Genomic DNA, 25,961 nt, shown 5'->3' with positions numbered 1-25,961 from the left:
CTAACCATCTCTTCTAATGACTTAATAAAAATGCAGCTGGATTGCTGACTCTAACTTATTGCAACATCAAATGTAAAATCACAGCTTTGTAATATTTTGTGTACCATTATATTTCTTCCTTAAATCTGTTGGTATAACCTTGTATTTTATGAATGACAAAATAGAAGGTATCAAAGTTACTGATCCATTTTAATGTATATAATACATATTTCTAGAAAAATTGCAGTAAAGAAAGTTGATCTAAGGTTAGATGAAGTTTAATTAGATATAAGATCCATAGTATTGAAACAAAGATATCTACATACACAATTTCCTAACAGATTACCTTTTTTAAAAAATTATGAATCATCTCACAGGTGCTTACTGCCTTCTGATGCAGAAGTTCTGTGCTTTTGCTCATTAACCGTTTGCCTGTATTATAGCAAAAACAACACCCTTTAATTCCCTTTGTTTTAAAAAGCAAGCTACAAAGCAGCGTAGATGAACTCTCACCTGGTATGCACTACCTTGCCTCAGAGTGAAGTATGTAGGCTTCTTGATAGCAGGCAGAAACATTTTGCTCCTCAAATTGGAACTTTCTCAGAGTAAGTTCAGCAAAAGCTCCAGTGTCTCATTTCTGTAAAGGGTAAACAATAGCTGAGCTTAGGAGAAGAACGCTGACTCCACCACATCACTGTTGTTAGTGACACTGAACTCCATGTATTCACGTGACCTCCCCCAACACATACACACACAGCATAATCCTTTAAGCTTCAGCTGTACTCTCCGATTGGCAGAGAGGTCTGTTACAAAATCAAGCCCTCCACAGTGATATCTCTAAGTGATTAAGTCAGGAGGGTGAAGGGGCATTAATCATGAGGTCTGATTACTGCCCTGAGGCTGATTTGCCTCTGCAGCAGTGTAGAGAGAGTCCTGAACGCGCGCTGTATTTTTTAAAAAGGCATCACATTTAAAAGGCATTTTTCTAGTTAGAGAACTGTTAAACCTCTGACAGTTTCATAATAAAACCATTATCAAGTGCACACAGGCCACGGGACCACAATAGGGAATAAGCATTGAAGCTGTCTTAACTGAGTAGTCTTGTTAAAAAATAGGAATACTGAGGCATGTACATTTCCTTTGCAGATTATTCCAGGAAGGTTCTTTTTTTAAAAAGTCAAACATAGCAGCATTACCTTATTAATAGAAACATAGCCTTAGGAAGAACAGTATTCTAAAAAGGAACTTACAATTTTACAGTGTAACGAGGATTTCAAAGTACAATGCAGTACAACAGCAGGATTATTTAAACCAAAACTATACTACTGTATATTATTTCTGCTTATCAAAATTGCCTTTTTGTGGGTTTTAATTTTACTGTATGCTGCCTAGAAGCTCAGTTAAGCCTCCGGAGGTTTCTTGTTTGGCCCTCAATAACAGCCACTGCTGTCAGAAATATGCTGCCTCTTCTTATGCACCTTCAGGGTTCCCCCCACCACCAGAACTCACTGGAACTCAGTTCCGGCATCTCTCAGGTCGGTGCCATTGCCATTAAAGAGTATGAGGGAGGTGTTCATGTTGAGTTCTGGCACCTCCTTTTCTAGAAAAATACAGTGGTACCTCGCAAGACGAATGCCTCGCAAGACAAAAAACTCGCTAGACGAAAGGGTTTTTTGTTTTTTGAGCTGCTTCGCAAGACGATTTTCCCTATGGGCTTGCTTCGCAAGACGGAAACGTCTTGCAAGTTTGTTTCCTTTTTCTTAACACCGTTAATACAGTTGCGACTTCACTTCGAGGAGCAACTCATAGAACACGGTGTGGTAGCCTGTTTTGAGGTTTTTGAAGACTTTGGTGATTTTTGAAGCTTTTCCAAAACTTCTTTTGCAGCCATTTGGTAAGTTAAACTTTTAAAACTTTTTGGGGGGTTTTTGGATTTTGGGTTGGGGTGTTTGGAATTCAAGGACTTGGTGTTGGGGAGGGGTTTGCAAGAATCTGGAAGCTTGTGTGGTTTTTTTCTGCATTTTTATGATTTTCTGTGACCATTGGGCCACTCTGCTGTTTCTAAAAAAATTTTCTGGATTTGAATTTCTGTGTGGTGGGTGGCTGGGGGAACAGTTGAGGAGGGGGTTCTTCAGCAAGAAGCAAAGAGTGGAAGAGGAACCTTCTTTGAGTTGTCCCCCAGAGTCTTAGAAAATGTACTGTACACTTTGTTGATTTTTAAATGTTTTTCTGTCATGTTTAGAAACTTAATTTATTGTTCCTTCAATTTTTGAAATGCTCTTTACAGTATGTGTGACTTTAAAGAGCACTTAATAAACTCTTGTTGTACCAAATTTGGCTTTGTTTGGACTTTTTTTGACCATAGGAACGCGTTAATTGAATTTCAATGCATTCCTATGGGATTTCGTGCTTCGCAAGACGAAAAATCCGCTAGACGAAAAAACTCGCGGAACGAATTAATTTCGTCTTGCGAGGCACCACTGTATTGGATAGTGGTGGGTCTGCAACATTTATGTACAGCTCAGATCCATGCAAGAACACATTCGCAACACTTTGCTAATACTATCGTCTCCAAAAGTTCACAGAGGGCATTCCTAATCCTCAGGATGAATGCCCCCTTCTGGAGCATGTAGGCAGAACAATTCATAATTACTTCACCAAGGGGTAGGGTGACCTTGACTCATAAACTGACTCTACCTAGTTAGCAATAATGTTGGACCATATTGGTGATTCTAGGAGCCAAACTCCATAGCTCCAAGCCCTTTGAACAAGTGGTCAAATTTTTCCTATTTTGCTCACATTTAGATGTTTTTTTTAGTGGCCATAACACCAGCCCACAAAGACTCGAGGCTGAGAGTGTTGTTAGTGGACCCAAAACCACGTGTCTTCAGCGTGAAAGACATAGGCCTGCAGCCATATTTCCCCTGATCCATAGATTCTAGATTTCTCTGCTCTCCTTTTGCATCAAGCCTGTTCAACAGTGGAACAGACTCCCACAAGAGGAGGTGAACTCTCCTTCCTTAGGGGTTTCTAAGCAGAGGTTGGATGGCCATCTGTCATGGATGCTTACCTGAGATTCCTGCATTGCAGGGGTTGGACTAGATCACCCTTGGTCCCCTCCAGCTCTAGGATTCTATGATTCTGTGATCCCAGGGAATAGAGCCGGCACAAGCTAGAAGTATGTGGTGCACTGTGGTTGTGGGTGTGCACTGCGCTTCTGTTTAGATTGCATGGAAGAGTACAAAGGTCAGAGGCTAGAGAAAGTAAGATGTCCAAATCCATATGGCTTAAAGAATACATACTCTTAGCCTATAAAGTGTTAGTGAAAGACCTACTAATGGGTATCTGAAGAAGTATCTGAAGAAGGTATCTGAAGAAGGTATCTGAAGAAGTGTGCATGCACACGAAAGCTCATACCAAGAACTAACCTAGTTGGTCTTTAAGGTGCTACTGGAAGGATTTTTTTTATTTTGACTATGGCAGACCAACACGGCTACCTATCTGCTACTAATGGGGTTATTGCTGCCCACTCTTTCTTGCAGGCAGCAGCTTCAGTGGCCTTTGAGGGTGATATCCCTATTCTCAGTCAGTAAGTCAGTGTCTTATACTTAGTAGCCAATGACCATTACAATATAAATCATTAAAACAAATAATCAGAAGAGAAAGTTAAAACATACTGTTGTGAGGCTTTTTGGGGTGTGTGTGTGTCAGACCCCTCTAATCCCTTGATCTAGCAAGTGTTAAAAGCTAATCAAACCTTCTAATTCCTGAAATAGGCAAGGTAACTTCCTGGTGAGGCAATGAGGAATTAAGGGACTTGGTGCAAGATGGCAAATTGGTGGAGGGCCCTCCCCCTACAGAAAAAGCCAGAATGGAGAACAGAGTTTGGCAGTGATGTGAGCCAGAAGAAAAGCAGCAAGCTGGGGAGGGAGTCAGAGCAATTTTTGAAAGCAAGGTTTGATTTCTGTTTGTATCCAAGGCTGCGGCTGTGGGATAAACAAGACCCTTTGGGGGGTGTTATTGCTGTGAACACATCCATCACAGGCTCAAGTTGCGTAAGTGTGTAAATAGACCATATACAATGGAACTTTGGTTTTCGAATGTAATCCGTTCCAGAAGACTGTTCGACTTCCAAAACATTCAAAAACCGAGAACTGAAAGCGGAAGCCTCAATATAATAGGGAAACTCAAAACAGAAGCTGCGAGGCACGTTTGGCTTCCAAAAATTGTTCGAAAACCAAAGCAGGTACTTCTGGGTTTTCGACGTTCGAAAGCCAAAACATGCGTCAACAGAGAGGTCAACAACTGAGGTTCCACTGTATCCTAAAGACACTAGTCTCCACTAGGCCTTGTTCCAAAAGGAAACACAAACCCTGGGTATGTGTCTAGAACCCCGGGAGTCTCACACCACTCAGAGACTGGGGTGGCATGCAACAATACATTTTCAGAATTGCAAATTATTAAAGCTTATAATCACAAGGTTCCTCAAATTATTTAGATGAAAAAAGAACTCCTCTTTGGAAGAAGAGTTTGGATTTGATATCCCGCTTTATCACTACCCGAAGGAGTCTCAAAGCGGTTAACATTCTCCTTTCCCTTCCTCCCCCACAACAAACACTCTGTGAGGTGAGTGGGGCTGAGAGACTTCAAAGGAGTGTGACTGGCCCAAGGTCACCCAGCAGCTGCATGTGGAGGAGCGGAGATGCGAACCTGATTCCCCAGATTACGAGTCTACTTCTCTAACCACTACACCACACTGGCTCTCTGGAGCTTACTGTATACTGTTTTAGGTCAAAAACATATCCTGTGATTTTTCTTGCTGCTAGCACATATAAAGGGGCCTTATAGGTAACAAACCTGTCTGCATCAACCAGTAACTATCTTAATTTTGAAATAATCTGATTAACCTTCCAGAAAATTCTGTAGTGAATAGAAAAATACATCCCTAGGTGAATTATACAAAAGGCTATACAGGATATGCTGCGCAGTGTCTTTGTTCTGGCCTGATTTACACACACAAAGATGGTCATTGGTTGGCCCATTAAAGAATTTACCAGTCCAATATTCTGTGGGCATAAGTTGAAATGAAGCTGAGTAAACATGTCTAATGGGTGCGAAAATTAATTCCCTTAGATAAGCAGCCTTTTGTGGTTTGTTTGAATTTTCATATACAAACCGCTGTGCAAATCTAATAATCTAATCTAATCATATCATGAATCTTAACATAAGAAATATTACATAAGATATTACAGCTGAAACAGTTACAGCATTGTTCATAGGTTTCTCTGTTCTGGAGATCTAAAAACTACAGCTTTGCTAGATATTGATTTGGCCTTACTGAGAGTTTGTTTCCCAGTATAGAATCATGGATTGATTGATTGATTGATTGATTTTATTTGTATATCACCCTTCATCCATAGATCTCACTGTGGTTCACAACATAAAAATACAAGAACAAAACACATAATAAAAACAAGAACAAAAACAAACCAATAAGAAAGCAAGAACTTTCCGCCCCTGTTAACAGGGTTGCCTCCACCTAGGAGATCTTTGGTGCCTTTGAGAAGGGGCATGTTATACACAATTCTCAAATACAGGACCATAGGATTGTAGAGTTGGTAGGGATCATCTAGTCCAACTCACTGCAATGTCTGCTCTGCTTTGCTTGTGTGCATTAAGAGAAAGCTTTTAGATTACTTCAGTTTTAAGTAATACACCAGGTTTCAGCTTAGATATGTATATTGTTGCATCTTTGGCATCTGTTCACATGTTTACTAAACATTACTAATAGAGTTTCTTGCTCTGCAGATGGAACACTTGGCCACTGAGTTCTGCAGCAGTTGTTGGGACAGTATGACTGGTCCTCAGGAAGCCTAGGAGTATTACTGCTCTGTGAAATCAGAATTATTCATGCACTCAGGGAGCCTTGGAAGAAAATGGAAATGTTTTTGCCATGAATTTCTGTTCTCTGAGTCTCCCAGACGACATTCAACCCACCCTTCTTTCTGGGGCCGGCATATAACTTTCCACTAATAATTAAAAGTATGGATTCTGCAAGTGCCATACATGTGAGAGGGGCCTCTACGGACTTCTGGGTTCAGTTCCTTTCTCACTCCTCCTTTCATACATTATATTCATCATTAATAGTTGTATATGGGATTTGCTTTGAGGTAACTCACATACCAGTCGTGTGTTTTGATTCTGCGACCCCCCTTCCAGTTTGGGGTTAAGAGGTTGCTTGCTCTTCCAATCTAGATTAGAAGTCAGGGGAGCAATGGGAAATGATCCTGCCTAGGTGCTCCAGAAGGCGATGCCATCCTGATATGGACAACCACAGTTACCCCATTTCATGGTCTTTTGGCCCCACTAGTTACAGTTTCTTTCCTCTGTACCTGTGTGTATGTCTGCTAGGCTTTAAATTACCAGTGTATTTACTAGTCTTTAAGCTGTTATAAAACTCTGTTTTGTTTGTGCTTATCTAAGTGAGCCCTCACATTTCTTTACCTACATAGCTTTCAAATGCAGCTCAAGGCAATTTTTTTTAACTCCTGTGCCTTTTCAGCTACACCATAAATTGCATTGGTCTTGCAAAAGCTTATCTTTGCTATTTTTTATGAGCCAAGAACATGCAAAAGTGGTAGCATTTGCTTCTCTGATTTTTATAGTGGAGCATTGCTATTTTCCTTGATATAGCATAGATAATGCTCCCAGATATGTAAAATTTCCTGTTGATGTGGCTTTTACACGTGCTATTCAATAGTATAAGTGTGATTTAAATTCAGTTACATCTGAGTAAATGTCTGCAGGAATACATTCCACACTAGAATTTTACAAAACCACAACAGCACAAATCAGCTGAGCTGAAAGCTATCCGAGCAGCTTGGATGATCTTATAAATGGCTCTTGTAATGGTTTAAAATTCATTAGTGGTCTGTATTATAACAGAGTGCATGTGCACAATTTGAGTCCATTTCAGTAGCGACTGCAAGTGCATATCAAAAGAAAAACACATCATTCTGCCTGGAGTTTAGATATGAGTATTGCTCAGCAACTGAGCAATGCCATGTTTCTTCACAGGTCTTAAAACATAGGATTTTCCTTTCCTTAACCTTTTTTATAGTCTTAAGAATGTAAAGCAATCTCTGGTTTTATTAGAGTAAAGGCTGATAAGATACTTTTATCTTTTTTGGTACATTCCATTGACTTGGAAGTGTGCTAAATAGTTGGAGATCTGAGTGCCTCTATCTCTTGTACCTAAGGACATATTTGCATTTCTAATCTTGAGTAGCAGACCTATGAAAGTTCACTTCTAGGTCAGTGGTGCTATGGCAGATGTGTTCAGAGGCAGCAGTGGCTGCTCAGTGTGCAGCTGCATTTCTGCATTCCTTGTGCAATTCTGTGCTGCTTTATATAGCGGGTCACTTGCCTAGCTGCACCTTTATCTCTTGCTACTACAATGCACTTTTATATGGGGCTGCCCTTAAAAGCAGTCTGGAAACAACAGCTGTTGCGTGATGCCATAGCTTCTTGCCCAGTGACAGCATTTGCATTTATGGATGAGAGAGGAATTCACTTCAGTTCACATTTAAAGGAGAATATGTGTAATTCACACTTTCTAAAATGCTATACAAACCAAAACACAACAATCCTTGGAAAGTCACACTTCTCTGAATTTTGCAGTACAGTTCTCCACACAGATAAGTAAAAACATGCACACACTAAGGTAAACTGTGCATAAAAATGCATATGTTGGTGAAAGTAACATAGAAAAAATGCATTATATTACTGAAATTTGCTTTGCAGAATTTTGTATATTAGTCAAAATTGCATTAAAAAAGTGTATATTAGGAGAATTTGCACTACAGTGCCAATGAATTTTCATGATAACTTTTAAAAAAACAATGACACAAGCATATGGAGAACTGAAGATTGGAAATACTAGAAACTGTGAAACCAAAATTGAAAGATTCACCCATCCATGTTTGCCTGCCATGGTAAGCCATGGTGAATAGAGTTAGCTCCCTTTTTACTCCTCCCCAGTGTGGGTGGAAGCAGCAAACCACAACCCCTGACTCAGAACCAGGGGTGATGGTTTGCTTTGCTCCATGCAAAACACAATATAAAGCCAAGCAAAGTTTGTTTTTGGCTTACCAGCCATGGTTTCAGCAGAACAAACCATGACAATTCAGACATAAGCTAACCCAGGAATCACAACTGATTTATTCTACTTTGTTTTTCACTTAGTACAAGGAGGATCAATCTCCCCATTCCAAGGTAAACAGTTAACTGTGGTTTGCCATAATGTGCAGACTGGGCCAGTGAATTTCCAGACTTAAGCCAAGGTAATATTTTATGACCTTTAAAGCCTTTAATAGCTTGGAACCCATGTATCTCGGGGGCTGGGCTGCCTTGCATATCTCAGAAACACATCTACTTTCTCCTCTTCCCCTATGTGTCATCAGTAAGAGCTCTGCTCCAGATACAGTCTTTGGGAGAGGGTAACACCAGTGCTGGAAAGTAAAGGGCTTTTCTGGTAGTCTCAAGACTTGGGCAAAGTTGTCTGAAATAAGTCTGTTGCTGTGGTTACCCATCAACCTTTTGTTTAAAAAGGGGGCAAGCGCATGGTCTTTTGTTTGTAGACACCTTGGAGTCTGAGATAAGAGCAGTAGGTGGGATCTGTTCTGTTTTGACTGCTTTTTAATGCCCTAGTAAGTGGTTTTTGTACATTCTTTTGCCTCTTGATATTTTATTGCTATTGGTTGGTTATTGTGGGCCTTGAACTGCTGCCAGTTCTCTTCTTTCACCTGTGTAGGTGATGCCACTCTTGCCAGTCTTTCTATTAAGAGAAACAGAGAGCGTGCTCTCAGAATGACTCCCACCTGCTCTTTTTCTCTCCCTTCTGTCTTTAAAAGGGGATGGTAGCCCTTTAAATCAGAGAGAGAGAGAGAGAGAGAGAGAGAGAGAGAGAGAGAGAGAGAGAGAGAGAGACGAATGAATATGAATATGTAGCTGCTGTGGCAATCTTTCTCATTAAATGTCAAGGTTTAAGTAGAGCAAATTTAGAGAAAGTGGTTTCATCTTCCAGAACATGGGTTGTGGGAAGGAGATAAGAGGAGTTTCAGGCAACAGAACTGTGTTTGGATGATGTCCTCTGCAAAATTATTTTGTCTTGCAAGACACATGTGAGCAATGGGGAAACCTTGAAAAGTAAGTGGGAACTCTGGTATAGGGGCAGTGGAAGGCTTCCAACGTTTTGTATGCGGAAAACAAGCTGGCCATAAAGCTTGGACGTGAAGCTTGGATTAGGTCAGAGCTTTCAAAACTTTTCTTGTGGGTGTCACACTGTTTTTAAACATGCAACATTTCGTGACACAGCAATTCAGTTTTACTAGCAAACTGGAAGTTAAACTAACCTCTTTCCACCCCAGGAGGTGTGTGGGGAGCATTCACGTGATAGACCTAGACACTGCAGCCGACACACTAACGTGTCGCGACACACAGTTTGGAAAGCTCTGGATTTGGTGGTTCACTAGACTGTGAGTGTAGTGATCCTAGAACCAGAAGAGTGCAGAGTTCAAGCAGATCTACTGTCTTTTCCTCTCTAGGCAATGCTATACTCAAACCTGTCCTAATAGTTTACTTGTCAAGGTGAAATATATATAAAACCCAAAGCAGAAAATCTAAGGGAGAGGACACGCCCAGCATAGTAATAGGCAGGAAATTTCTTAACCTTCTAATCTGTTTTACTGTTGCAATCCCTTGAAGCAGACAGAGAGGAAACCTGTCTTGGATTTAAGAAACTGCAAATGAAGTTCATTTTGATTGCACCATACACAGTTTCACTCAATCTTGGTGTTTCCTCCCCTCCCCCCCCCCTTTGTAATCAGCTTCTTATAAATTGTTTGCTACCAAAGGAGAATAAGTTATTTTCTTCAGTTCTTCTTGGCAACCAGTTAAAATATGTTATACCGTACTTGGTAAATTCTCCAAAGAGAAAAGGACTAGACAAAAAAGGCAAAGACAAAGATAATTTGCACCCTGTGTGAATTTAAACACTCTGGACTGTCACTTTAGGAAAGTTATTTCAAGAGAACAGCAGATACAGAAACTCATTGTGCACTTTTATTTTATACCTTCAAGAGCTAACGTCATGTGGTATTGAGCTATGAATCCAGAAATCCTGGTTCAAATCTCAACTCAGCTGTCAATTCACTATTTGCCCTTAGGCAAGAATAGCCCTCCCTCCCTCTCTCTGGCTACATACACACCATACATTTAAAACACATTGCTTCCCCCAAAGAATGATTGGAGCTATAGTTTAAGGGTGCTGGAAATTGTAGCTCTGTAGTGGGTTAACTGCAGTTCCCAGGATTCTTTGGGGGGAATTCAAGCATGTTAAATGTATGGTGTGTATACAGCCTCTCTCTCCCAGCCCTTATGCATTATTGGAATATTAATACTGACCTGTTTTATAGGGTGTTTGTAAGGATTTCTGAGGAAAAGAAATCTGTGAAGCACTTTGAACACAAGAAACACTGTATCAACTTATCAGTATTTTGCAAGACCCCTCATGCTTAGTTGTTTTCTACATTTTTTTCCTCTGCTAGGTAAAACTAAGCTGAAGTAGCAATAATAAAAAGGAGGCGCTAACATTTTTAAAACAACATTCCACATGATAAAATTTATCAAAACAACTCTTCGGTTATCTTTTCAAAACATAAATGAGCATACACCAAAACGAAGTTTACATGCCAGTTTCTGCAGTTTACCTAATGTCTCATATCTGTGCAGCTGCTGAGAAAGTAACTGTTCTGTTAAAACACAGCATGTTCTGTATTTTTAATCATGGTTGCCAGATAGGCTAGTCCAGTGGTTCACTTTTGGGGGGAGGCAGTGGTGGGACCCTTCACTTTAAGGAAAACTTTGGTGGAATCTTTTTAAGGGGAATAAGTTCAGTTTTGGCAGAGCAGCTTTGAAAAACTTTGCTGTCTCCTGATGTCCTCTGATGGGAGAAGCTTTTGTTTTGTTTGCTGTGCTTAAGACTGGCTCTTATCAGAGGGAGTTCTTACCTCTTTCAGAGTTAGAGAAGCTGCATATTTAACCCTGGCAGTTAAGTGGAAGGTGCTAAGTGGAGACACGGGTGGTGCTGTGGGTTAAACCACAGAGCCTAGGACTTGCCAATCAGAAGGTTGGTGGTTCGAATCCCCGCAACAGGGTGAGCTCCCGTTGCTCGGTCCCTGCTCCTGCCCACCTAGCAGTTCGAAAGCACATCAAAGTGCAAGTAGATAAATAGGTACCGCTCCGGCGGGAAGGTAAACGGTGTTTCTGTGTGCTGCTCTGGTTTCGCCAGAAGCGGCTTAGTCATGCTGGCCACATGACCCGGAAGCTGTACGCTGGCTACCTCAGCCAATAAAGCGAGATGAGCGCCACAACCCCAGAGTCGGCCACGACTGGACCTAATGGTCAGGGGTCCCTTTACCTTTACCAAGTGGCAGTTCAGTGGAAGGTGCTAAGTGGAGACCAGGAATGGCAGTTGTTTGAACAGCACATTTAACCAGTAGCAGAGCAGCACTGGGAGGGCTGTGCTGCTCACCTGGCTTTCCAATTCCACACTTGGTTACCAAGTGGGTTGAGGCAGTGGGGAGAGATGGATTGGCAGTGCTGCCATGCTTGTATTGCACCTAGCTCCCTGCTGCAGCCTCCTCCTCCCTCTTGGTAACTAGTGGTTGGCATTGGGAACCCAGGTAAGCACTGCTGCCTATCTGTGTTGTGTTGCCCCACCAGCCACTACTTATTTAACCCTTGTAAAGTATGGCAAGGGAAGGAAAGAAGAGGAAGCGATTCCCAGGACCGTTGCCTGAGTAGTACGCTTAATCCCCATGGTATCCTGCTTATAAAAGGAATTGCTGCAACCAGTGGCTATTCACAGTTGTGTTGCATAGTCTGTGTTGGTCTGCCGTAGTCGAAACAAAACAAAATAAAAAAATTCCTTCTAGTAGCACCTTAGAGACCAACTAAGTTAGTTATTGGTATGAGCTTTCTTGTGCATGCACACTTCTTCAGATACAGATGCTCAGTATTGTCTACCCTGACTGGCAGCAGCTCTTGAGGGTTTCGGGCTGGAACCTAGGACGCTCTCCGTGCAAGGCAGATGCTCTACCATGGAGCTACAGCATTTCCCCCAGTTAAGGTGAGAGTGACAAAATTGTGTTTGGGGTGGGAGGGTCTGTTGGCAGAGAGCATATAATCCTCCATCTTGGTTCTGATCTCTTAATCACAGTGAAGAGAGAGCCAACATTATCTTTACACCACCCCTAAAAACAGTTTGTTCATTAAAGTTTAAAAAAAACCAAAACAATTATGACTGTTTAAATTCTGTTTAAGGATTGTTAAAATCTATATATTTGCAAGTAGTTTTTGCTTGTATGAATAGAGCATTTACTTCTGTCTGAAATATTTTACAGTATACCAGCAAACAGTGTCTTGTATTCCATTTGTCGGACCAAAGAAAAGGTGCAGTCAGGATGTAGTTGAAGTCATACATTTTTGCCAATGACACGAAGGCTGATCAGAATTTTAATTTTAAAGGAAGGAAATGGTTTTGGCAGATACCCACAGTCCAGAGCAGTCCTTCTGTTAATGCACAAGTGCATTACTGTGCTCTTGAACTTTGCCTTCTGATCCAGGTTATTGCTTGGGCCTAGAAATAGCAACTGCCACATTTTTTTTTTTAGGATCTTTGATAGTATACAAAATACCTAGCTTGTAGGGTTTGACCTCAAATACCTTGACTCCAAATCACTTCATAGTTTATCTCTGAAACTGAATTAAAGGCAGCTTATTTTTACATTAGTAAAAACAGAAGTTTTCAACTTTCCGATCCTCAGGGAACTCTTTCCATATTGATTTGCCTGCCGAGGAACTCCTCGCTTTTTTAAACAGGAAACTTGTGTATTACAGAGGTCTCCAGGTATTATTAAAGGAAAGAAATTGTTTTGGCAAATACCCATAGACCAGAGCAGTCCTTCTATCAGTTAATTAGTTAATAAGGTGCTGCCCAGACTGGCCTCTTGTGCTGAGTGATTGAGTGGACTCTTAAGATGTGTCCAGCACTTTTGCTGTGGCTCTGCTCTGCAGGGGTAGATCAGTAATCATGGACAAGTTGTATTTCAAGAAACTTCTCCAAAATGACTGATCTTCTCAGCAAGGAACTTCTCCATGAAATGCCAGGGTTTCTAAGAACACAGATTGATTCATACTATAACTTGCTGGTCTTCCCTAATACAGTATGTCTTTTCAAATTAAATTCATCTAAGAGGTTTTCTATATCAAGATGTGACCTCATTACTGCTTACTGTACTTAGTTCTCTGTAAATCTTTGATAGAAAAATTAAACCTCATGGGAAGACAAGAATACAGACTGCAAGAACTATTGTCTACAGCAATGTTTCATAGCCACAAGTAGGAGATAAATTCCTAGGAAACCTACCAGAACAGTTACAATAAGCTACAATAAGTCACAGTAAGGCAGCAGTTTTTCGATATTAAAAATTGGCTTTGCTGTGACCCCATTATCTCTCACAGATAATAACATTAGTATTATTTCTTCTCTCTGTTAATAATGCCTGCTTGTTCATTTATCACAGAAACATACTTCTAAATCCGCAGCCCTAAGATTAGTCACACTGATTTTGCTTTCATTCTCCCCCTTCTCCTCATGCCACCAAACAAATTATATAATTGTAAAAAAAAAAAAAAAAAAATCCTATTCCTTTTCATGGTGTAATAAAGAAGCTTACCTTTGATTTTCTTTCAGAAGGTAGTCAGGCATTTCTTGGGCCAGAATAATCCTATTATGATTTTAGAATGCACCTGGGTTACTTTGGCTGTCTCTTTATTTTCTATGTTCCATATCACTAGATGTGAATTATTGGTTAGCCCATCGTTTGCATGGCATGTCACTTTAGAAATTGATATGACATGGTAGTTTTCTGTTGGAGGAGCAAACCCTTGCCTGTTGGAATAGCAGCCATTGCTTGTAGAGAGTGGTCAATTGGTGTCAGGTCTACTCTCATACTAATTTTCCCATTTCCTGAGATTTCACACACCCATCCTGAAGAGGAGATGTACAGGTGAAACTCGAAAAATTAGAATATTGTGGAAAAGTTCATTTATTTCAGTAATTCAACTTAAAAGGTGAAACTAATATATGAGAGAGACTCGTGACATGCAAAGCAAGATGTGTCAAGCCTTTATTTGTTATAATTGTGATGATTATGGCGTACAGCTGATGAAAACCCCAAATTAACAATCCTAGAAAATTAGAATATTAAATGAAATCAGCAAAACAAGGATTGCAAATAGAGCAGTATTGGACCTCTGAGAAGTAGAAGCTTGCATATGTACTCAGTACTTGGTTTGGGCCCCTTTTGCATCAGTTACTGCCTCAATGTGGCATGGCACAGATGCTATCAGCCTGTGGCACTGCTGAGATGTTATGGAAGACCAGGAAGCTTCAATAGCAGCCTTCAGCTCTTCTGCATTGCTCGGTCTCATGTATCTTATCTTTCTCTTGGCAATGCCCCATAGATTCTCTACGGAGTTTAGGTCAGGTGAGTTTGCTGGCCAATCAAGCACAGTAATCCCATGGGCATTGAACCAGGTTTTGGTACTTTGGGCAATGTGGGCAGGTGCCAAGTCCTGCTGGAAAATGTAGTCAGCATCCCCATAAAGCTCATCTGCGGAAGGAAGCATGAAATGCTCCAAAATCTCCTGGTAGATGGTTGCGTTTACCCTGGATTTAATGAAGCACAGTGGACCAACACCAGCTGATGACATGGCTCCACAAATCAACACAGACTGTGGAAACTTCACACTGGACTTCAAGCATCTGGCATTGTGTGCCTCCCCATTATTCCTCCACACTCTGGGTCCTTGGTTTCCAAATGAGATGCAAAAGTTGCTCTCATCAGAAAAGAGGACTTGGGACCACTGAGCAACAGACCAGTTCTTTTTTTCCTTAGCCCAGGTAAGACGCTTCTGACGTTGTTTCTTGTTCAGGAGTAGCTTGACAAGAGGAATACAACATTTGAAGCCCATCTCCAGAATCCGTCTTTGTGTGGTGGCTTGATGCACTAACTCCAGCCTCAGTCCGCTCCTTGTGAAAGTCCCCAACACATTTGAATGGTCTTTTCCTGACAATCCTCTCCAGGCTGTGGTCATCCCTGCTGCTTGTGCACCTTTTCCTTCCACACTTTCCCCTTCCGCATAACTTTCCATTAATGTGCTTCGATACAGCACTTTGGGAACATCCAACTTCTTCTGCAATTACCTTTTGAGGCTTTCCCTCCTTATGGAGGGTCTCAATGATGGCTTTCTGCACAACTGTCAGGTCAGCAGACTTCCCCATGATTGTACTTCCTACTGAACCAGACTGAGAGACCATTTAAAGGCTCAGGAACCCATTGCAGATGTTATGGATTGAATAGCTACTGTACCTTTTCACAATATTCTAATTTTCTGAGATTGTTAATTTGGGGTTTTCATCAGCTGTACACCATGATCATCACAATTATAACAAATAAAGGCTTGACACATCTCACTTTGCATGTCATGAGTCTCTCTCATATATTAGTTTCATCTTTTAAGTTGAATTATTGACATAAATGAAGTTTTCCATGTTATTCTAATTTTTCGAGTTTCACCTGTATTTTCCCCTATCTCTCTGCTCCACCAAAAAAGAAAGAAATGCCAAAACAATTCAGGACTGGATACTGTGCCCTTTGCTAGTTAAACGATGATACTGGTAGCAATACGTTACGCAGAAACCTTTCCCAGGACTCTGCGCTGCAGCTTGGACAGAGCAATAATTTGATCATACATTTTAAATAAGGCATGCCTGGACCATCCAGAATTGTTCCAAAGACAGACAGAAACCAGGACAAACCACTTGGAATGAAGACTAAATATTGCAGTTAAATGGACCTTGGCATTTTTTATTTAATCTCTCCATTTGCTAGAACAAGAGTCAACAGGAGGTAGGTAGCAGTCCATCAGTGGTTCACTGGCCAGTTTCTGGTGGGTGATGATCTTCTAGCACTTCCTGGTTTTGTCATTCTTGCCAAGAATGCTGGATGATAAGGGTTTGTTCCAGGAAGGCGCTTCTCACATTCTTAAGCAAGAGTGCATATTCTGGACCATTTAAAGAAGGTTCCTTTTAAAAATCAAAGTATACGTATATGTGCTGCTGTTTTACTTTATCAAAGTTTGCTATTCTGTGACTGTTAACCAGTCATGAGTATACACCTTTGCTTTATCATAGATAAATCATAGATATCATAGATTTATCATAGATCAATGAACTACAGAGAATTCTACTTTAGAGCAAAACATTAAGAATCTAGCAAACTGCCTTATATGAAGTTGAACCATTGATCCATCTGGTTCAGTATCTTGACTGACATTGATAGGTCTTCAGGTTTTCAGAGAGGGGTCTTTCCAAGCCCTGCCTGGATATATTGGGGAATTGGGCTATGCAAACATGAAGCCAGCTCAGCTTATGGGGTACAATGTACGCATGATTTACCTTACCTTAAAAGCATTCAGTTATTTGCTCAAATAACAGGAGTGAGTTTCGAAGTTGCTCCTTACGTTTTGTGTGAAAAATGCACTTTATAAATTCATGGGTGCAGATCAAAACATCACAGCCTAAAATAAATTCTGGAACTGGTTTCTGAAAACTTGTACTGTAATTGAAAACTTACAAAATAACATTTCATGCATTTCAAGCTGTATAATTTGAATTTACTTTGAAGTAAAATTGATTTCCCCTCCTAGCCTAGATGATAGTGCCAGTAATCACTCACTGTCTTGGTAGATGTTGCTTTTCATACCCCATTAAAATGCCTGAAAAGACCCAATACTTAAATGATCAAGGGCCAGTAGATTTAGAGAAGAGATGATATAATGAGTACTTTGTTGAGAACAGAGAAGCATTCAGTCTCTGCTCCTTCAAATTCTTACAGTAGAAATTCACTACTGTTTTCCGTTTTACTGTCAGATTGAATCACTTTTTGATAAACATATATCTGGGTATGGGGTGGGGGAGCGGGTTGAGACTGGGCCCCAGTCTTTGTAAAATGTCAAATTGTTCATATTTCAATTGACATAACTTTTCTAGAAAAAAATGTACTTTAACCACATTTGCAACTAGATTACTAGCTGCATTATTACTTCCATTATTGAACACACAGATGGCCTAAAAGGTTTGTTTTCAGTTTGTTTTCAGTTGTTTATATACACTCTAATCATGCGAAGCAATTTTGTAATTGGAAACCATGAAAAATGTGGAAGTTGTTGGGACATACTAAATACAGCTTTTATTGAGGAGCTTTTTCCAGTGATTTTTTAAATCTGCAGATGTCATTATTTTATGCTACAACTATTACTTAGCATTTTCATATCTTTTGTTTATGGTATGCAAAGGGCATTTGCAAATTATGTTAACATCCATCTTTGCATTAGCACTTTGACTAGATAGGTGATAATGAAAAATCTTGACTTGCCTGAAGCCATCTAGCAAAACCTAGGGCTGACCAGAAAAATTGGACACCAGCAGATCTTCCAACAGGCAGCAGATGTCCACAGACAACCAATAAATATAACATGCTTCGCATAATCTTTTTTTTTGGGGGGGGACCTATTGGATATATTTAGACTGAAGTTTAATAAGCTGCAATTTCATGGACGTTCTTTTACATATAATCAGGTGAATATACAAATGCACATTAAGATTCTGAGTTTGCATATTATAATAAAACATGTTTAAGCAAGATGCACATGAACTACAGTGAACCTTTGGTTTGCATGCTTCCCTCCTCCTGTTTTCTTTTCCCCAAACCTGGAGAAGGATGTTTTTGAAAGCTTTTACTTTTGGTTTAGCATAATCCATGCAATTGAAGTCATGTCCCTATAACAATTGCAACTGGATTTCTGGTTACTTGTTTAACCATTGCCTATGTGCATATTTGTTGGTAAAAATGTTTGAGTAGTATCATTAAAATATATTGCCTAGTGCAAATCCTGTCAAAAATATTTGCTCAGAAGGTCCTGGGTTGAATCCAAGAAGGATATTGCAGTTGTGCAATAGAATGTTCTCTCCCCCTCCTTCCTGTGTGTCCCCTGCACTCACCCAAATCTACTCTAGAGAGTTGGGAGAACCCCGGCCTAGAGCATATTGGGGAAGGAGCAGGAGTAGACTTGCCATTGCGCAAGCAGAAGTCATTCCTCGTTCCACAGTTACAGTATTTCATTGACTACAACAAGTATACCCATTTAATTTTATCCATATAGGCCCTGGTCTTACCCACACATATTTATTTTTATAAAAATCATGTGGGTGCAAGCCTCCCTTCTTCTTTACCAGTGCGACAGTAGAACCTGTGTAAACTTGGGAGCCTATGTCAGCAGCCATAGCCCTAATGCTAAATTCTCCCCATTTCTGGGTGTGGATTTTGCAAGTGCTTCTTCGACCAACCACAAAATCTTCAGCTCTGAATGGGGAAGCACCAGCAGTAAATCTATCTATGGCCACAGATTCATAGCTGTCAACTTACAGATTTGAAAATAAGGGACCAGCAGCCTTGAAAATAAGGGACCAGCAGCCAAAATAAGGGGCCTGCAGCCTCACCTGTTCCAGGCACTCTAGTCTTCATGTCCTCCTGCAGTCTGGTTAAACTCATGCTGGTAGCTTTGAGAACACTGTCCAACCAACTTTATAACCAGAGGTTCAACTGAATAGAATCTGAATCACATGCACCACAAGGCCTAGGCAGCCTCAACTTAAGATGGCTCCCTGGCTTGGCTTTGCACTGCAAAGTTTGCAGCAGCATGTGCAACAAAATGGCGTCCAGCATTCAAAACCCCCCTCAGCTTGCATTAACTAGCCACACACAAGGCATGCAAGCTCCACCCCCCAGTCGTTCTTAGACTTCTTATTGGGTGAGCAACACAGCCAAGCAACACAGTTGGAGCCTCCCTCCTCTCTGGCCAGCAGGGAGGGAGGGAGAGGAGCTGCTTCCTTTGAAATTTAAGGGACATCATTTAAGGGACATTTAATAAGGGACAGCAGCGGGACATGGCGCTGGAATAAGGGACTGTCCCTTCAAATAAGGGACACTTGACAGCTATGCACAGATTACTTTGTTTGCATTGGATTTGCTAGGACTTGGCTCTTTGTGCTTGTATGTGGTAGCAAGAGAGGAGGTATATGTGGTAATACAGGACTTTTGTGTACTGCGTCCATAACAAAAATGGAGCCCACAAAGTTTTGACGTCAATAGCAAATCCCCACAATGGCATTTCCAGATGTTATGCTATGCTCTGTATGATTTTAGTGTTTACTAGTTCATGCAAGAAGAGTTTAATGAAATTGCAATATCAGTTTACTACAAAAAGAGTGGTAATTGTTTTAAATGCCTTGGAAATGTGCAAGGATGGTTACAATTTCCATTCATTTGCGAATCCTAGATGAAATAAGTTTCATATGGGACTTCCGGGTTGGCACGATCTGGAAATGGCAGATTCCCTCCGAGTTGCGGAGGGAATCGGCTCAACCGAGGACGGGTCTTGCCGCGCCGGCGACGCGGGGACCCTTAGAAACCGCAGGCGCTGAAGCCTGCGGACTAGAAGACTCGGTGGGCGCCTTAAGCGCCCCCCCGACCCACGAAGAGCCTTTTTAAAGGCTGCGGAGAGGGTACGGAGGGTGGCGTGGCGCTGAGAGTCGATCGCTACCTCGGTTGAGCGGAGCCGCGAGCCATGACTGGAGAGCGCTGACTTCCTTCCTTGAAATTCGGACTGAAAAAGAATAACCCGTGAGTAAGATGAAATTGGACTTTAAGAATATCCTCCTGTGAATTCGAGACGACCGGGGGGGGTGCTAAAAGGAAGTCCGCACCCCCCCTTTTGCAGACGATCTAAAGCAACGATAGAAGAACTAAGCTGGAGAGCCTACCCTTTGTGGGGTGAGTAAAAAAGACTTTAACTTCCAAGATTTGGCAAAAAGAAACTTTGAGCTGGAGTGAAAGAGTGGAATTTTAGAAGCCTTTTTTCTGTTGTATGCAACCCCCCCTCCCTGGCCCGGGAGCGTCCTGTATTGGAGCTTGTGGAAGAGGAATGCGGAGTTTGACAGCTGTCAAAGCTGTCAAACAGACAGTTTAAAGTTGAAAAATTTGCCATCTAAGATCCCTCTGGATTAAAACCAGTTAAAATTGAACTAAAATTGTTGGAAACAAAGTAACAACAACAAGTTAGAGGATTATTGGAGAAAGATTATTAAGTAACCAGATTCCCTCTAGGGGGAACTCTGTGACATTACAATGGCTGTGGATGGAAAGTTACTAGTGGAAATCGAAAGAATGTTTCATTTGGTGGGAATCTTACAAGAGCAGAGTCTGGCTATGAATAAACAACTCATGACCTTGACTTCTGGAACAAGCAGCTCTGCTGAATGTATTGAGGACCTGAATGAGAAAGAATCTGCAGCTGAATCGGAAATGATAACTCAAGAAGTGGAGGAGACTAAACAAGGAGAACTGAAAGTAAAGATGGAAAGTACCAACCAGAAGTTTACACCAGTGGAATATAAGCAAGGAGACTTTTGGATTACATTGACTACAAATCTGCGAAAGATGCAAAAGACGAAGGAGAAGGCCCCGGGAGTAAATGGAATACAGGAATTCAAAATAAAGAATAAATATGATTGGGGCCTTCACTCTGACTCTGAAGATGCATGGCCTGAGGAACTTTTGCAGCAGTTGTTCTTAAATGTCCTTGTGGGAAGAGAACCTGGTTTGATGGGGACAGAACTCCTTCGAGATTCGACGACCAATATAAAGGACTACCAACAAGACCGGCGGAGAGGGACTGAAAGAGACTTGAAAGCCTCGGACGTGAGGAATCCAGGCTAAGAACTGTTATTTTGGACATGTACTGGGGAAGGGACGAAAACCGGGGATGGGAGGGAGGGAAGAATAGAACGTTAAAAACACTCAGGACTTTTGGGTTTAGTTAATTTGACTGTTACCTAAGACAAAATGGGAAATCGATGGAAGGGAATTTGAGTCCAACTTAGGAAAAAAAATTTCTCTAATAAAAGATGTTATATTAAGATGGATAAGAGGAGAAATACCAATTTGCTGACATAATTATGGGAATTGGGATGCATGAAGGGGGGTGGGGGGAAGTTAAGGAACAAGGTTAAGAAAGTGGGATTTTCTGAAATTATACATGTTTTCGTCTTTTGTCTTTTTAGTGTGTGTTATGTATTCATAAAAGTTGAAAAACCAATAAAAATTATTTTTTTAAAAAAATAAGTTTCATATGTCTAATGTTAGATTTACATGTAAAATGCATTGCAATTGCTGTGATTTCAGAGCTATTTTAGGGCAAAGAATATTTTTAACAAAGTTGCTTGTTTTGTGTTGAACATATTGCAATTTTTTTGCATGAATTGTTTAATAACATCTCAAAGACTTTTGCTCCATTTTAATATTTTTCCTTTATCCATGCTCTCTTTAAGATATAAATGTATGGGGTTAAGGTGTTGAACTGTAAATATTTTGATTCATTGGGGTTTCTCCCCCATCATCCGAATACTTGAATCAAATAGGTTACTTAAAATGTAGAATTCCATGCTTCTTACAAAACTGATTGTTTATTTGTTTTTGACTGTGAAAGCAAAATAGTCCAGTTGATATTCAGAATCTTGTGAAATGTTGAGTTTCTGGGAAGATATGATTGGCAGCCCAGTACATAAATAAATTAGTGCAAATGGGCTGCACAGGCACTTAAGCGGTCCCCTCACCCCCCAGCTTCCTATTAATACCAATTGCTGCCTTCTAGCTTAGATGGTTTTGAGAGATTTGGGTGGGATGGGGCTGAGTATTCCTAGAGTTCTATGCTGTAGCAAATCACTCAAATTTGCCCTCTAGCACAATCTGCTTCCTGGGTACAGAACAGAAAGAAAGAATGTTAAATAAAAGAGAGAACGTATTTAATTTCTTCATGTAATTTTAAAAATAAATATTGAAACTTGTTCATAGAATCGGAAAGCTTTGATATCTAATTATCCCTAATACATCAGATTAGCAAAGTCATATGTGATTGAAGTTGAAGGGGAGAATAAGATGGACTATGCTTTTTAAGTAATATATCAATTTGAGCGATGATGCAATTGTTCCAACACAACATAGTGGTTCAGATGTAATTCCAAACCATGGCCTGGTGGTTGTGAACAAGGAGTTAAGGCCTTGGAGTCATTCAGCCTTGCATACATCTATTCCCTGCCTAGTGTGACCCTCATTTCCAATCCTGATTTGCAGGGCACTGTCAAACGTAGGACAAAATGGCAAATTACATACATTTTGCTTCAAAACATGACTGGAGGCAGGGAATCAGTGCATGGCTCAAAATTTTGCAATAGTGTATTCACAAATTTAGAAGGGAAACACTAAGCATTGTGTTTCCAAACTAATCAAAAGCAAAAGCTTCCTTTCCTCTTTCTTATCTTGTGAGTATTAAGAGCAAAAGGCAGGGAGTTGATGAAGGTTTTGATTTATAGGCACATTATAACATACAGGATATTAACTAGTATCTCACACCACAAAAAAACCTTATTTGCATCCAGCAAGGTTAGGCCCCCTTATGATCTTTTGGCTGGTGGCACTTCTGTTTCCTGATTTTGTTTTGTCTTTTTGAACAGGAAGTCTGTACAATTGAAGAATGCTAAAAACACTCTGATCTGAGAAATAATAGCTCCTTCAGCCCAAGTAAATTATGTAAAGAAGGATTCCCAGGGTTGGTTGTGGTGTGAGCACTTAGCACATTGTTTTAAAGTCTTATGTTTTGCATGTGGTTGCATATAAATAAACAGTTTATTTTTAATTATTGCTGTGATCATTTTTAATGGAAAGGTGGGGTATAAATATTTTAACTAGTGAATAAATGTACATGAAACATGTAACCAGAGTACAAGAGGCACATGTTTGCAGATGTTTTACATGCTGCTGCCTGTGACATATATGGACCTTGTTGGAAGAAGCATCCCCTCCTATCTGAGAATGAAGGTAGAATCCCTTTGTTAATATGGTGCCTATCATCTGCAGCTTGTGGAACTTACATTAAAAATTAAAATGCTTGACCAACTGGGCAGTGCAAATGTTTTTTTAACTATTATTATTTAATTGATTACAAGTTGCAGATCCAGTTTCTAGATTGATTTTAGCCTCATCACTTGCTTTTTAGAATGTGTTCATGGAACACAACATTGAGCCTACCACAGCAAACCAATGATAATACCGAAGCTGCTTTTCACATTTTCACATAATAGCATTGAATGAAATAGTCAAGAGCCTCAGATTTGACCAATTCAAATGCACTTATTCCTGTAAACAAATCAGTGCTTGATGCAAGTTATGTGCAGAGCTATGTGTATTTAAAATCTTAAATCTGCCAGGGTAGTGGCATTTTCTTGCATTAAGAAAAACGGAATGTTATTACCTATATATATTGTGTATAATTTATACAATGACCTAGTTTGCACATAATACTAAGACAGACATTGGCTTTGTACAAACCATGGCATAGCTCCTCCTGCTGCTGCACTACCCAGGGCTAAGCCATGGATTGGCTTATGGATTGGTTTGCAGGTGGTTGCTCGCGAGTAAACAGCCAGGACTTCGACCTGTCTTTTACAGGTTTTATTTAGTGCAAACTTTGTACAGTGCAGAAACCCAAAGTTCATGTCTGTCTCAGTCACTTGCAGATTCCGGGAGTGGCCCCTTCCGGTTTCTCCCCCAACGTAAGAACTTAGGCACCCTAAATCTCCGCCTCCCCTCCTTCCGTTTCATCCCTCTGCGAATACTGGGCGACGGAAGCGGCATGCTTGTTTCCTGACCAGCCTGGCTAAGCGAAGCGCTTGGGCTCACAGTAGCATCTGTGCGCCTTTCCTTCACCTTGCCCCTCCTTTCCCCCTCTGCTTCACTGGAGGCGTGGCTCTCTCCACTGCCTGACGAAGAGCTACTTCTGAGCAACATCGTAGGAGGCTCCCTGTATTCTTGTGCCCCCCCCCTCCCTCCTTTCGATGGCAGTTCCCTGACAACTTAGCTTAGCATGTCCGAACCCAGGCACATGGCTTGTCAGATAAACTTTTACAGCTCATATCTGGAGGAGCCAAACCATGGGTTTTATGGTGCATTGCCAGCCTGAGGACTAGAAAATTAACTGGAGACTAGAAAATTTCCTTTTGAGATTACATCAGGCATTGGCCATGCACTTTCAGGCTACTCTTGGTTGCTGCAAATGTAAATCAGGACTACGTATTTGAGGATTATAAATTCATTGCCTGCCTAGAGTTGTAAAATCTTGCAAAAACAACCTGGTCATGAGCCAGGATAGTAATGGATGTATGGTAAACAGGACATATAACTCTACAGAAGCTTGGTGAGGGACCTTATCCAAACTAAAAAAATACCATTCTTCCCATATTTCATAGATTGGGAGATGCTGCCTTCTCTGACGGAGCCAACATGTAGACAGAGGGACAGATTTAATTTAGGTTTAACTCTCAGGCTTGATGTGCACAGATGTAGGTTGCTCAATTCTTCTAAGAGGAAAGTTTGCTGAAGGTGTCTTTGTCAGCTTAATTCCTGCTTAGACACATTGGGCAAGCAACTTTACTCACTCTCTATTATTCTCCCCTCACCAGTGCTCTTTTTCTACAAAAAAAATGTTTAGGAGTACTCTTATTTTCCTACTCATATTGAAATACTGCCCCTTAATGAGGCCAAACTTAGATTCACAAAATGTTTAGGGGTGCGCATACCCCTGCATACCCCCAAGAAAAAAACACTGCCTCGCACCTCCTAGTGAGTTGTTTTTTTCACTTGTGGCCTTTACTTACTTGGATAACTCTTTTCCATGGTTACAATTCATCTCTTTTTCAATGAAGTTTGCAGATTCTCATCTGCTCCCTATGTTTGCCTTATTAGAAAATATTTAAAGGAGAAAACACTACATTTTGACAACAAACGTAATTATTTAGTGTGTCACTGAAATATATCTGAAGTGAACAAATAGGATAAATGGGGCCAGTGTAGCCTCAACATATAATTTCCTGTGGTTCCAGAAATGAAAACTAAACTGGCCTGATTCTTTTTATATGCACATGCATATGTGGTCAAGTGTGTAGGTGTAGGAAGGGAGATGTGGAAAGCAGAGCTTCTGCACTGGCATTGAATCTGAACTGTTAAGCAGCTAAGTCACAGCTGCTTAACATATGCCCCCTGGTTGAACTCATTTTATCGCCTGACACTTGATATCAGACTTCTCTCAATGCAAGAAAAGGTTGTTGGAATGGAATACTTTTCATTGCTAGCAATTGTTGGATGACATATAATTGTTCAGCTTCAATAATATGGAAAGCTGAGGAAGAAAGTGTGTTTGCATGTGAGTGTGCACAAAGCCACTCAACAAGCTAGCTTAAGGCACCATGTTTTGTGTTCTTGGAGTTAGTGGTTTCTTTGTGTTACTTCTTTATATGTTTGGCCAGTGAGAACTCCATTTGTGCAGAGGTTATGCTACCTTTTGCATTTTGTACAGCCTTTTAGGGTCACTAGTGTGATTTGTGAAGACTGGAGCTTGATTACCAATGCAATCTGTTATGTAGGCTAAATCTTTTCATTGCTTGAATAAGAAGATCCCCTAACTCCAACAGATAAGAGTTATATTTCAGGATTTTAGCTTGTTGTGCTGCTCCGGGGCCACTACTAAAGCTGGTACAGTGGTACCTCGGGTTACAGAGGCTTCAGGTTACAGACTCCGCTAACCCTGAAATAGTACCTTGGGTTAGGAACTTTGCTTCAGGATGAGAACAGAAATCGTGCGGCGGCAGTGGGAGGCCCCATTAGCTAAAGTGGTACCTCAGG

The 25,961-nt window shown here is 40.7% G+C and overlaps 2 protein-coding genes across 8 annotated transcripts in view; one reads left to right on the top strand and one right to left on the bottom strand.

The window, feature by feature from the left end:
- The window catches only part of CHLSN (cholesin), a 144,991-nt gene that overhangs the window by 65,033 nt on the left and 53,997 nt on the right, over positions 1-25,961 (top strand). The gene's annotated exons all lie outside the window — the stretch shown is intronic.
- Positions 1-25,961, bottom strand: part of GPR146 (G protein-coupled receptor 146) — a 49,395-nt gene that overhangs the window by 18,652 nt on the left and 4,782 nt on the right. For all 4 annotated transcript variants that reach the window (XR_014001913.1, XM_081169695.1, XM_081169696.1 and 1 more), the window contains one exon: positions 493-616. The gene's annotated coding sequence lies outside the window, so the exon portion shown is untranslated. The remainder of the gene's footprint in view (positions 1-492; positions 617-25,961) is intronic.

Source organism: Podarcis bocagei (genome assembly GCF_964188305.1).
Source record: "Podarcis bocagei genome assembly, chromosome: 14".
NCBI classification, from domain to species: domain Eukaryota; kingdom Metazoa; phylum Chordata; class Lepidosauria; order Squamata; family Lacertidae; genus Podarcis; species Podarcis bocagei.
Note: the sequence above shows the minus strand (reverse complement) of the source record. Positions and strands in the feature narration are given on the sequence as shown.